This window comes from Gracilinanus agilis, chromosome 3 (assembly GCF_016433145.1).
Source record: "Gracilinanus agilis isolate LMUSP501 chromosome 3, AgileGrace, whole genome shotgun sequence".
Lineage (NCBI taxonomy): Eukaryota > Metazoa > Chordata > Mammalia > Didelphimorphia > Didelphidae > Gracilinanus > Gracilinanus agilis.
The window spans coordinates 536,300,466-536,315,472 of record NC_058132.1 but is presented as its reverse complement, the minus strand read 5'-3'; positions in this window follow the sequence as shown (position 1 = coordinate 536,315,472).

Here is a 15,007-nt window from a genome sequence, read left to right as displayed (position 1 = left end):
ATTCACCAGTTAGTTGTACCAAGACTTTATAGTCTTTCTATTTAAGTGACACTGTTCCCTGCTTCCAGGAATCAAATCTCTTTTTCTAGTTACTTCTGTCAACTCCTTTATTTCCATGTAACTCAATTCCTTCATTTCCCAAACTGGATCTTCCACATCCTTTTTTCTATGCCTTCTGAAATGCCTGATCCATAATTAGTAAACTTTACTTCATTTAAATTACTTTCATATCTCATACCTACTAGTTTCTATGCCTCACTAAGGGCAGACTCTCTTTGAAAACATTATTTCTCCAATTATTCTTTCCAGCTTTGGGTTGATTTCTTTCATCCCCACGTAACTGGTTGAGTGGAGGATTTGAAGTCTTTGTTCTCTAACACCATATTTATTTGGTGCCCACACTTCCCCCTAAGTCTTTTATAAACCTCTTTGATTGAGACAAAATGAGGAGCTGTATAAAAATGTGAGAAACAAGCATAAATTTGTTGGTAGTAGATGGGTCATTAGATAGAGACTAAAGATTAAAGAGATAATGAGAATGAAAAGGAGGGCAATTTACTGAAATAGAAGAGGGGCCATCTAATATATCCATTTAAAGGGGGTTGGCCTTCATTGTCAGATACTAGAATGAAGATGGTGAATAAAGAACATTTTTTTTTTGGCCAGTGGAATACAAGGCAAAGTCCTCAGCTAAGAAGTTGGGGGCAAAGAGGGCCTGGAATGGTTTGGGAGGGATTAAAAACAGCTGCTCTGATAGATGAGTTAATCAGTTAGGAAGATTAGAAAACACAAATTCATAGTAACCTCAATCAGCCCAGAATATTCACATATTATGAAGGATACTTTAATAAGCATGCTTTGAACATCTGCCTTAGTCTTCTTGGCCTACACCGTAGAATAAACCAGGAAAATTTCTTATTCCTTGGGTAGCTTTTCCTTTGTCAGTCTCCAAGAGTGAGCTAGTTTAGTCTTCACCAAATATCAATGTTAAAGATCATATAATTTAATGAGCAGGGAATGATTTTAAAAAGATGAGCATTTAAAGAAATCTCTTTTTTTCAAAAATTGCAGAACTGGAAGATATACAGAGTTCTTTGAGCCTGCCCAAAGTTTCCTCAGAAAGATTGTTAATATTTTAGTTCTCCTCAGAGTATTGGTTAACTATCTTTGTAATTCTCTTAATGAGATATCGGTATCCAAAGGCTTCATGATTCTCTTAACAGTAAATCATCAGTAATAATAATAACAATAATAATACTCTAACATTCATATAGAGCTTACTATTTTCCAGGTACATGTTACAATTGTCTCATTTCATCTTTACAACAATCCTGGGAGGTAGTTGTTACTATCTTCATTTTACAGATAAGGAAACTGAGGCAACTATGAGTTAAATGATTTGTCCGAGGTCACATAGCTAGTTTCTGAGACCAGTTTTGTACAACTAGGATCTTCTTGATTCCAGGCCCAGTTCTCTATTCTACTTACCTACTCCAAAGTTTCTGTCAACTTGGGTATCATCAAGCTAGCACTATATTAATTAATGTTACTGGCAAATAAGATAGTTAAAATGCAGATCTTCATTCTACTCAATTAGAAATTTCTTTCTGAAGTTACACTAACTGTTGATAACTACTCATTTGGTACAATAATCTAATCGATTCAGACTCGACTTAGAAATACTTTCTTCTAAAACTACATAAGTTAGAAACTGGCAAATAATTTGCTATATATGTGATTCTTCTGATCCATCAAATAACTGTTTTAAAAGAGAATAAGCTAAATATGCCATGATAATTATGCATGAATAGAAACTGATAGCCATTTTAATTTCTCTTTCTATGTAATGCCTGATCATTAATATGTATTTGTAACTTTAAGGTTTGTAAAGAACTTAATAAATGTCAGTTTATTTGACCATTACACCAACCATATGAGGAAGGTACTACTATCTCTATTTTATGGAAGGAAAATGAGCCTGAGAAATGTTAAATGTCTTGCTCAGCGTCACAGAGTCAGTAAGTGGGACAGGATTTTTACACAAGTCTTCCTGACTCCAAGTCCAGCAACTCCATGCACCATGGCACCTAACATCATTGTTATAATCCCTGAAATAAGAAATCTTTGAATTTTGCTAGAAATCAAACTCATAATCACTAGCCTATATAGATTTAAGATATCTACATCTTTTTGATGATTCAAATTTTATCTTTTTTCTAGTTCTATCAGAACTTTGCTTGTTCTCTGGCAAAGTTCACTGACAGAGATTCAGCAATTACATCTGGAATTTAATTTGTCCATGTTAGGTACTGTGTAGCGAAAAAAAAGAGGATGATGATGGAAGAGAAATGAAGCCGGGGTAGCGCCAGCCCCAATAGGGAAATTAAACCAAGCCCTTTAGAGGTGGGCTTGGAGCAGAACAAAATCAGGCTAGACTTCAGGGATATTTAACTGGGTTTATTTTAGGGTTTAGAAAAGAAAGGTTTAGTTAAGTTAGGAGTTAGATCTCCGGAGCAAAATGCTCTCTTGGAAAAAAAGGCTCTCCAGAGAAAAAGGTTCTTTCCTCCAGTATGGGGGAAAGAGCCAAAACATTCATACTCTCTTCTTTTTATACTTTCTCAGATACCTCGCACAAGCAAGTGGGAGGTGTCTGAGGAAGTTAGGGTTAGAGTCTTGGGAGATGTAATCTTCCAGGGTTCATAGCCATTTTAAAATGCATATTACCTTGACATTAATAAGGGTAGTTAGGTATCTTTAATCATATCATCATGTCCTATGTTTTTGTTTTTTCTTCCATTTTAATTATTTTGACATATCCTTCTCTGTCTAAATTGAATTTTTCCTGGCAGAGTAAAGAGAGGCAAAGTAATAGTTGATTCAGTCTCTTTTTTCCATTATCCATAACCATAATTTGATACATCTTGACCTCCAATTAATTTTTTTGTCTTTATTATACATTCCTAGCCTCCATTCATTCTAAACATTAGTGGTACAACACGTTATATAACCTTACCTGTCTTTAGTAGTATTCATCTGTCTTTACTTATGCTTCATTTACCAATATGTACCTCTTTTAAAAAAAAATCTAATTAATTAGATGAATTTTGCTTGAATCTTTACTGTTCTCTCTAGAAGTTTTAACATTTCTACCAAATATGATTTTATTCTCTTTTACATTTGGATTTTCACTTTTAAGAATTTTCTATCCTTCTTAGGTGTATTTCCTGCTTGCCTTTCTTTGGACACTCTGATATCTCTCTCTACACATTTTTTAGTAATATATCATCTTCCTTCTCATTATCTATTATGAAATCTAGTAGAGTTGAATAACATCTCTGTTCATATTAATCTAGTAGTTCTTTTTGGGGTCACAATTAGAATAAAAAGAGTTCTTTATTATTATTCAAATTGAGAAGAATAAAATTATTAATGAAACTCAAAATGCTTTAATTTCTTTGCTCTTGGAAGAGGATTATCTTAACTGTTGTTTAGATAACTGGCAGTACTTCTGCTATATGGGGTCTACTCTCTGGTTTTTCTGATCTATTCTTCAAATTTCTGATCTGTTTCTTCCTTTTGTCCTAGAAATTTGTAGCATGGTCCATTATAATATGCCTTCTATTTATGCTTCCATTGATCTTAATCTGCCTGGTTCCTTACTCAAATCCATGTATTTTCTCATATGAATGTATCATCTAGATATAATTTTCTATTACAGCAAATCTTTTTTCATGTGTGCCTTCTGAAAAATGTATATTCTTCTTTGATAGACAGTATATAAAAGGCAATGAAAAAACTAGCCCAGTGCCAGGAAAACATAAGTATATATCTCATAAGTAACAAATATTCTCAGTGACCCAAGTAGCACTCTAAGGTTACAAATTGCAAAATAGTTACCATTAGGCATTGGTGGAGTCAGTTTCTCTACTAAAAATTACTTAATCAGATAATGTTACTAATCTGGGGTAAAAAACCTCATTGATAGTCATATTACATTTATGCATTACATTACGTCAACAATTAATGAACTAGGATCAAATAGGACTCCTTGTATCTGACTTCGTAACTCAACCTATATAATAAAATATTTACTGATTTTGGCATGTGGCATCTGAAGAGTTTTAATTCTATAGCCAAAAAGAAGAGCTCTAATTCCTTTTAATGACAGTCATTCAAATACTTGAAGGCAAAAACAACTGCTTTTTTGATTGTCATGTGCCATATTTCTTATTTCTAAGTGAAAGATCCTCAATTGTTCTTTCAACCACATCTTACATGCATTGAACTTAATATGTGTCATCAGCCCATTCATATTTCTCTGAATAATCTCCATCAATGTCCTTCTGAAAATACTTATTCAAGAGATATCTATAATACTCAATTACAGAGTCTATATTTGATAGAAAACAGTGTTGCAAATACTGCCTGGAATTTTAAGGTTGTTGGTTTCCTGCTCAGGACTCCTGGGAATTCTTTCAGAATATTTATGATGGCTACATATATCCCCACATGAATCACCAGGACTAAACACTAATTATCAAATTCGATAAGTATTTGCAAGTTTTTAATCAAATTATAGTTACATGCCAAAGATTATACTGTTATTTATGAAAACAAACCCTGAAATATAAAATAGTTTCTGAAAGAGTTTTATTAGTATTAGTTGAGGAGAATAATTCAGATAGGAATTGTGGCTCCCTCTTTTTCAGATGCTGGAAGATTTATATTATATAGAACTTAGACAAGAGTGTCTGCACACAAATCACATATTCATAGTTAAGTAAAGTTGCTTAGAGGACAAACATCAAAAAAAGAACTCAACTAAAAAAACGCTACTATGGTGACAAGGAATATCAAGACACAAACTCAGGAGAAGATAATGAAGTCAGAACAGTTATAAACAAAGCCTTGAATCAAATGTGAATTGGAATAAGCCCAACAAAGATTTCAAGAAGAGCCAAAGATGATTTTGAAAATTTTAAAAGAGTGACAATGGAAAAATTAGGGAAAGAACTGAAAGCAAAATAAGAAAATCATGAAAAGGCATTTATCACGTAAGATCTTACATAAAGATATATACAGGGGAGAGAGAGATAAGGAGTCTTAGATTGTTAGTGTTAGTAATCTCCACTTATGGATCCCCCAAATACCCAGCCTTGAACTCCACATTCTAACTTCTGGTTAGTGAGAGTGAAGTGGAATCACTTTATCTCACTGAGGCAGTTGTGCAAGTTCTTTGGAGACAATTGATTATAAAATCAGTATCTCTTTTATTATAAGAGGGGATACAAGCTGAGGATCAGAACAAGGATTCCCTAACTCTAAGGGATCAAGTTATTCCCCCTATCATCCTCTATGTACCTTAGAAGAGGGAGCCTTTGGGTCTTTTAGCAAACTTACCAGCTGCCAATTTCTTTTTTTAATACATTTATTAATATTCATTTTTAATTCATTAATTCATGAATTAATAATTCATGAATCATGGTTACATGATTCATGCTCCTACTTTCCCCTTCACCCCCCACTCTCCCCACACCCATGGCCTATGCACATTTCCACTGGTTTTAACATGTGTCATTGATTAAGACCTATTTCCAAATTGTTGTTAGTTGCATTGGTGTGGAAGTTTTGAGTCTACATCCCCAATCATGTCCACCTAAACCCATGTGTTCAAGCAGTTGTTTTTCTTATATGTTTCCCCTTCTGCAGTCCTTCCTCTGAATGTGGGTAGCATTCCTTACCATAAATCCCTCAGAACTGTCCTGTGTCATTACTTTCTGCTGGTACAGAAGTCCATTACATTCGATTTTACCATAGAATATCAGTCTCTGTGTACAATCTTCTTCTGGCTCTGCTCCTTTCACTCTGCATCAGTTCCTGGAGGTCTTTTCAGTTCACATGGAATTCCTCCAGTTTATTATTCCTTTGAGCACAGTAGTATTCCATCACCAGCATATACCACAGTTTGTTCAGCCATTCCCCAATTGAAGGACATACCCTCCTTTTCCAATTCTTTGCCACCACAAAAAGCGCATCTATAAATATTTTCGTGTAAGTCTGTTTATCTATGACCTCTTTGGGGTATAAACCCAACAATGGTATGGCTGGATGAAAGAGCAGACAATGTTTTATAGCCCTTTGAGCATAGCTCCAAATTTCCAGCCAGAATGGTTGGAGCAGTTCACAACTCCACCAGCAATGCATCAATGTCCCAATTTTGCCACATCCCCTCCAACATTCATTACTCTCCCCTTCTTTCATTTTAGCCAATCTGCTAGGTGTGAGGTGATACCTCAGAGTTGTTTTGATTTGCATTTCTCTAATTATTACAGATTTAGAACACTTTCTCATGTGCTTATTGATACCTAAAAATTGCCTATTCATGTCTCTTGCCCATTTATCAATTGGGGAATGGCTTGATTTTTTTATACAATTGATTTAGCTCCTTGTATATTTGAGTAATTAAACCCCTGTTAGAGTTTTTTGTTATAAAGATTTTTTACCAATTTCTTGTTTCCCTTCTGATTTTGACTACATTGTTTTTGTTTGTACAAAAGCTTTTTAGCTCGATATAATCAAAACCATTTAATTTACATTTTGTAATTTTCTCTAACTCTTGCTTGGTTTTAAAATCTTTCCTTTCCCAGAGACAGGTATACTATTTTGTGTTCACTTAACTTATTCATAGTTTCCCTCTTTATATTCAAGTCATTCACCCATTCTGAATTTATCTTGGTATAGGGTATGAGATGTTGATCTAAACCTAATCTCTCCCATATTGTTTTCCAAATTTCCCAGCAGTTTTTGTCAAATAGTGGATTCATTCCCCAAAGTTGGGCTCTTTGGGTTTATCATACACTGTCTTGCTGACCTCATTAACCCCAAGTATATTCCTCTGATCCTTCATTCTGTCTCTTAGCCAGTACATATTTTTTTTTGTTTGTTTGTTTTTTAATTTTAAACCCTTAACTTCTGCATATTGACTTATAGGTAGAAGAGTGGTAAGGGTAGGCAATGGGGGTCAAGTGACTTGCCCAGGCTCACACAGCTGGGAAGTGTCTGAGGCCAGCTTTGAACCTAGTACCTCCCATCTCTAGGCCTGACTCTCAATCCACTGAGCTACCCAGCTGACCCCAGTACCATATTGTTTTGATGACTGCTGCTTTAAAGTATAGTTTAATATCTGTTATTGCTAGGCCCCCTTCCTTCACATTTTTTTTCGTTATTTCCCTTGATATTCTTGATCTTTTGTTATTCCAAATGAAATTTGTTATAGCTTTTCCTAATTCAGTAAAGAAGTTTTTTGGTAGTTTGATAGGTATGGCGCTAAATAGGTAAATTAATTTGGGTAGGATAGTCATTTTTATTATGTTAGCTCATCCTACCCATGAGTAATTAATGGCTTTCCAATTGCTGAGATCCAGTTTTATTTGTTTGGAAAGTGTTTTGTAGTTGTTTTCCTATAATTCCTGTGTTTGTTTTGGTAGATAGATGCCTAAGTAATTCATATTGTCTAGTATGATTTTAAATGATGCTTCTCTTTCTACCTCTTGCTGCTCTAATGTGTTGGAAATATATAGAAATGCTGATGATTTATATACATTTATTTTGTATCCTGCAACTTTGCTACAGTTGTTGATAACTTCTACAAGCTTCTTAGTTGATTCTCTAGGCTTTTTAAAGTAGATCATCCTATCATCTGCAAAGAGTGATAGCTTAGTCTCCTCACTGCCTATTTTGATACTGTCAATTTCTTTTTCTTCTCTAATTGCTACTGCTAGGGTTTCTAGTACAATGTTAAATAATAGAGGTAATAATGGGCATCCTTGTTTCACAACTGATCTTATTGGGATGGCTTCTAATTTATTGCCATTGCATATCATGATTGTTGATGATTTTACATATATACTGTTTATTAATTTTAGGAAAGATCCTTCTATTCCTATACTTTCCATTATTTTCAATAGGAATGGGTACTGTATTTTGTCAAAGGCTTTTTCAGCATCTATTGAGATAATAATGTGATTTTTGTTTGTTAGACTGTTGATACAGTCAATTATGTGGATGGTTTTGCTAATGTTGAACCAACCTTGCATTCCTGGTATAAATCCCACCTGATCATGGTGGATGATCTTCTTAATTACTTGCTGGAGTCTCTTTGCTAGTATTCTACTTAAGATTTTTGCATCTATGTTCATTAGGGAGATTGGTCTGTAGTTTTCTATATCTGTTTTTGATCTACCTGGCTTTGGAATCAGTACTATATTTGTGACATAAAAGGTATTTGGTAGGACTCCTTCTTTGCTTATCATATCAAATAATTTGTATAGTATTGGGATTAGTTGCTCTTTGAATGTCTGATAGAAATCACTTGTGAATCCATCAGGTCCTGGTGATTTTTTCTTAGGGAGTTCTTTGATGGCTTGTTCAATTTTTTTTTTCTGATATGGGATTATTTAGGTATTCTATTTCTTCTGCTGTTAATCTAGGCAATTTATATTTTTGTAAATATTCATCCATATCTCCTAAGTCGTTATATTTATTGCCATATAATTGGGCAAAATAGTTTTTAATGATTGCCTTAATTTCCCCTTCATTAGAGGTGAGGTCTCCCTTTTCATCTTTGATACTGTCAATTTGGTTTTCTTCTTTCCTTTTATTATTAGATTGGCCAGTACATTGTCTATTTCATCTGTTTTTTCAAAATACCAGCTTCTGGTCTTATTTAATAATTCAATAGTTCTTTTACTTTCAATTTTATTAATTTCTCCCTTAAATTTTAGTATTTCTAATTTAGTTTTCACCTGGGGATTTTTAATTTGCTCACTTTCTAGTTTTTTGAGTTGCATGCCCAATTCATTAATCTCTGCCCTCCTTAATTTGTTGATATATGCACTCAATGATATAAATTTCTCCCTGAGTAATGCCTTGGCTGCATCCCACAGAGTATGGTAGGTCATCTCATCATTGTAATTCTCTTCAATGAAATTGGTGTTTGTTTCTATGATTTCTTCTTTGACAGATTGGTTTTGGAGAATCATATTGTTTAATTTCCAATTGGTTTTTGATTTGCCTGTCCACCTGCCCTTACTAATTATTATTTTTATTACACATTATGATCTGAGAAGGTTACATTTATTATTTCTGCTCTTTTTCATTTATTTGCAATGTTTCTATGCCCTATTACATGGTCAATCTTTGTGAATGTACCATGTGCATCTGAAAAGAAACTGTATTCCTTTTTGTCCCTATTTATTTTTCTCCACATATCAATTAAATCTAATTTTTCTAGGACTTCATTCACCTCTCTTACCTCTTTCTTATTCATTTTTTGGTTTGATTTATCTAGATCTGAAGGAGGAATATTTAGATCTTCCACTATTATGGTTTTATTATCTATTTCCTTCTTGAGCTCTGCCAGTTTCTCCTTATGAATTTGGATGCTATGCCATTTGGTGTATACATATTTAGCAGTGTTATTTCCTCATTGTTTATACTGCCTTTAATCAGGATGTAATGACCTTCCCTGTCTTTTTTAATCATATCTATTTTTACTTTGGCTTTGTCAGAGATCACAATAGCCATTCCTGCCTTCTTTTTCTCATTTGATGCCCAAAAGATTTTGCTCAAGCCCTTAACCTTAAACTTGTGTATGTCCACCCACCTCATATGTGTTTCATGTAGACAACATATGGTAGGATTTTGGTTTCTAATCCACTCTGCTATTTGCTTCCATTTTATGAGGGAGTTCATTCTATTCACATTCAGAGTTATAATCATCAGTTGTGCATTAGCTCACATTTTTGTATCCTTCCCTAGTCCTACCCCTTCTTCTTACACTATTTCCTTTTAAACCAGTGGTTTGCTTTGAGCTGGTATCCCTTATCCCCTCCTTTGATTAACTTCCCTTTCTACTCCCTCCCTTATTATTCCCCTCTTTTTATTTTTAAAGGCCTAATGAATTCCCTCCTCCTTCTTCTCTCCTCCCTTTTTTGACCTCCCCTCTCCCCTGCTCCCCTTGGTTTATCCCTTCTGACTTTCTCAGTAGGGTTAGATAGAGTTTTATATCCCAATGGATAATATAGCTATTCTTCCCTCTCCGGGTTGATTACACTGGGAGTAAGTTTTAAATATTACCTCTTAATGCTCTCTTCCTCTCCTTCTTATAATAGTATTTGTCCCCTCCCCTTCCCATGCCCTCTTTGTGTGTAATAGAATATCCTATTTTTCTTATTCTCTCAAGTTTCTCTTGGTGTCCCCTACTATTCACCCCCCTATTTCCCACCCCTCATATCATCTTAGACTATTTAGTATTTCATCCTCTCCCTATGAATTAGTCTTCTGATCACTATAATAGTGAATACTGTAATAGTGAATAGAGTTCACTACAGAGAATTATACATAGCATTTCTCCACATAGGAAAACAGATAATGAGATCTTATTGAAGCCCTTAAAGAGTCACATTAAAAAAATATGAGTTTTCTTTCTTTCCCCTCTGTTTCTTATTTACCTTTTCATGTTTCTCTTGATTTTTGTGGTTGGATATCAACCTTTCCATTTAGTCCTAGTCTTTTCTGTGCAAATACTTGGAAATCTTCAATTTTGTTGAATGCCCATACTTTCCCCTGGAAGTGTATTGTCAGTTTTGATGGGTAGTTTATCTGTGGTTGAAGGCCCATCTCTCTTGCCTTTCTGAATATCATATTCCAAGCCTTGAGGTCTTTTAGTGTGGAGGCTGCCAGATCTTGTGTGATCCTGATTGGTGCTCCTTCATATTTGAATTGTCACTTTCTAGCTTCTTGTAAGACTTTTTCTTTTATTTGTAAGCTCTTGAATTTCACTATTATATTCCTGGGTGTTATTTTTTCTGGGTCTAGTGTAGAGGATGATCTAAGGATCCTTTCAATGTCTATATTGCCCTCTTGTTGTAGATTCTAGCCTTTAGGGACTGCTTTTCGGCTATAATCTTTTAGTTTTTCTCTTCAATCTGTTAATTTCTGGTGTTCATTTTGCTTATCAGTTCATTTGATTTCTGAGCCTCACTTTCCAATTGTGAAATTCTGCCTTCGAAACTGCTATTTTCTTGCCAGATCTCTTCCATCTTTCTTATCATCTCAGATTTGAACTCTTCAATAGCTTGTGACCAGTTTTCATTATTTTGGGAAGGTTTGTATATGATTACTTTTTTTGTCCTCTTCTGTTGTCTGGATTTTCTCTGTGTAAAAATTTTTGAGTGTTACAGAGTTCTTCTTGATAATCTTTCTCTTCTAGGGTTCCTGATTTTGGCTTGCCATTGTTGTTAGCCCAGTGCCTTCTCAGCTTTATCCTCACACTCAGGGTCTGTCTGCGCTCTCTAGGCTCCCAAGATATCAGGTCTCAATGTTCTCGGGGTCAAGCCTCCTGGTAGTCCCTGGTCTGCTCTTCTGCCTGAGGCTCCTTCAGCAGTCTCAGGGCGCTGCTTCCACAGCCATGCTCCTGTCTGCACAGGGTCCCCACTCAAAGTCCAAGCCTGTGCTCGAGATCCTTGTCCATGCCTAAGTCAATCCCTTCACTGATCAGGTGCTCAGGAATGTCCGCATGCGTTCTTTAGCCTCTTGGGGTCCTAAGTCTTGCTGCTCTCAGAAACAAGCCCTGGAGCTGCCAGTGACTTAATGGGTGCCCCAAACCTGCTTTAACTTTTGTGCGCTGGCCTTGGCGTTGTACATGGTGTGGGGGTGGGGGAGGGGCTTCTTCCTCTCTCGTTTTAGTGAGAGCTGTTTCACCCCTTTATAGAGTGGAAATGCCCAGATTCCACATAACTTCAATGTTGTGCCCTGTTGTGGGGTATTTTTGTTTGTCTGGATTCATTTTATGTCCCCTTGAGGAGTCCTGTATGCTTTGGTTAGGAGAGATCAAGCAGCTGCTCCTTACTCTGCTGCCATCTTAACCAGAAGCCCTGCCCATTTCTATCTAGATGTTTCCCAAAAGCTGACTAAGCTACCTATCTATGACCCTCAATAGTTGGTTAGATGTAGTTCAGAAGCTGTCTCCAAAACCTGTCATGATTGCTCTCAAATGGCTAAGTCGACCCCAGGGTGTCTGAACCCTGAGGTAAAACCTCAAAGCTGAGCTGACAGAATTTTTAGATAAAATCATTCTGGAAAGCACAGCAGGTATGGTCAGATCCTTTTCTGGATGTTCCCAGTGAAACAGAGAACCTCCAAAGATGATTTTAAGGTTTTCCCCTTCTCCACAGTCAGGTAGAGACAGCTAATCTCCACAAGCCGCCTTTCCTCTACCCTTCAGGACAGGAAGAGCCCCTTCCTCTTAAAGGAAGTCTGACTCTAGCAGTTGTCATTTTCAAACTCTTCCTCCTCTGCCTTCTGCCTGCTAAAATCCTTTACTTTGAGTTCCTAGTATGTGCCTTAAAGACAGCCTTCCACTTCCCTTAAGTCTTATCCTATCTCTATCCTTTTCCCATTACTATGACTATGAAATGGTGCAAAGTGAGGTTAAAAGAATTGGGAGATCATAATACACAATAATAGTACTCTTATAATAATGATCAACTGTTAAAGATTTACCTATGCTGATCAATATGAAACAAAACAATTCCAAACATCTCATGATGAAAAAATTCCATCTCCAGAAAGAGAACTGATGACCCTTGAGGGAAAATAAAAGTCTTCTTTTTAACCTGATCCTCTGTGCTTTTACATGATTTCATGTGTATAATTGATATAATATGGTCTGCTTTATCAAGATTAGGGTAGGGTAAACTAATCCATAAGATGGAAGCTAATAACAGAATATACTGGAAAATAGAATTCAACAACATATTGTTTATAAGAAACACACCGGAGGCAGAGAAACACACAGAGAGATAAAATAAGGGGATGGACCAGAATATATTATGTTTTCTCTGAAGTAAAAAAGGCAGGGGCAGCAATCATGATCTCGGATAAAGAGAGAGCCAAAAATGGCCCTAATAAAAAAGAGATAAGCAGAGAAAACATTGCTACCTATTTTGCTATTCCTTAGGCAAGATATTCCATCACTCAAAAACTTGGATTCCAGGGTTTTTAATTGGCTGTCGATCATTCAGAAGATACACTTCCTCTTTATATCTATGTCCTAGTTTTCCCAACTTCTATCAATTATCAACTAAAATCCCAGTTTCTACAATGAGGTTTTCCCAATTACTCTAAATTCTAGTGCTTTCCTTCTGATGATAATTCTTCAATTTATTATTTATATAGCTTGTTTGTGCATATTTACTAGCATGTTATATCCCTAAATAGATTCTGAGATCCTCAAGAGCAGGAATTACTTTATATCTTTCCTTGTATACTGTAGTATTTACCACAGTGCCAGGCACATAGTAGATGTTTAATAAACTTTTACTTTTTGACTGGGATATTTGGCAAAGCATTCTGTTCTTGGGACGGAAGAGATAATGTCCTATTATTCTTGCCATTTTAGATTTATAAAATGTATTTCTATCTCTGATCCATGGAAGAGTATATTAGGCTGGCTGTGTCTTATAATAAAAAGGCTTTTTGTCTGGTGCCTTTATTAAAGCAGCATTCTGTTCAACACAAAATACTATATATTAAATCAACTAAAAAGTTATGCTATTCGAAGTCTTAAGCTGCACATTTATGAGAATAATAACAGTAACTGTAGCATTTATTTCACAGGCTAGTTTGAGTGTGAAAGGAGACTGCAAAATGCAAAAGTACCTACTTTATGGTTATATGGAACACAAATGCATGTTGTCAAACTTGGCATGAATAGGAGAGAACAATTATATGATTTTATTTTAGAGTAGGCTATACTTGGTAAGAAAGAGTAAACTCACAATATCCTTTTAGCCTTTCCTTCATAATATTCTGGAAGGTCTATGGTATTTTGGATGTTCTTCATGAAAATCATGTATGCATCTCTTGTTTTATGTGGATTTTATTTTTTTTATCAGTGGATTTATTTGTAAGCAATATTTCTGAGAATCCATTTTTCTATTCTCATTTGAAATTCCTCTTCATGGACTTTCAGATAAAAATCAATCTTTGCAATATATTAATGTAATCTTGACTTAATAGAAGAAATACAATTCATTATTATTGATGATATGTAGTGACATGCTTCATCTATATTAAAGGCAATCATTTTATTATGTAATAATGATTTTCACCTCAGATGCAATATGTGTAGCTTTTTATCTCGATTTCTGAATGTCTTGATGAGTCTATTTATTCCAGGCAGTTCAACTAGAAGTGCCACATTGCTAATAATCTTCTCTAATAATCTGCTTGGTTTAATTTGTAGCTGATTTATAGTTTTTGTTTTTTCTTGAAATAGATTTCACTTAAGAATAATCCTATATATTTCATTAATGTGACTCCATGTACTAACTCAGACACTTGGGTTATAGAATATTAGAATATTATTTCAATTTTAACTGAGTCAAAATCTTTTATTTTCATTTTGATGAGTACTTTTCCAATAGCACATAGAAAATATAAATGGAAATTAGGTTGGATTAGGCCTTACTTGGACAACTATTTCAAATAAGGCCTAATAATGATCCATTTTTCTCTAATTTTTGAGTCTTAAACCATGATAAAGTCAACTTCTAAGAAGAAAGGTGTCGGGGGCAGCTGGGTAGCTCAGTGGAGTGAGAGTCAGGCCTAGAGACAGGAGGTCCTAGGTTCAAACCCGGCCTCAGCCACTTCCCAGCTGTGTGACCCTGGGCAAGTCACTTGACCCCCATTGCCCACCCTTACCAATCTTCCACCTATGAGACAATACACCAAAGTACAAGGGTTAAAAATTAAAAAAAAAAAAAAGAAAGAAAAGAAAGAAGAAAGGTGTCAGTCGGCTTCCATAGACCATCCCTGTAAGTGTACAGAATAAAGCCCATGTCTCCCTATTTGACTATAAGCTCCTTGACAATAGGAAATGCCTCTCTTTTGGTACGTGTATCCTCAACACCTGCCACATAGTATATACATATATATATATATA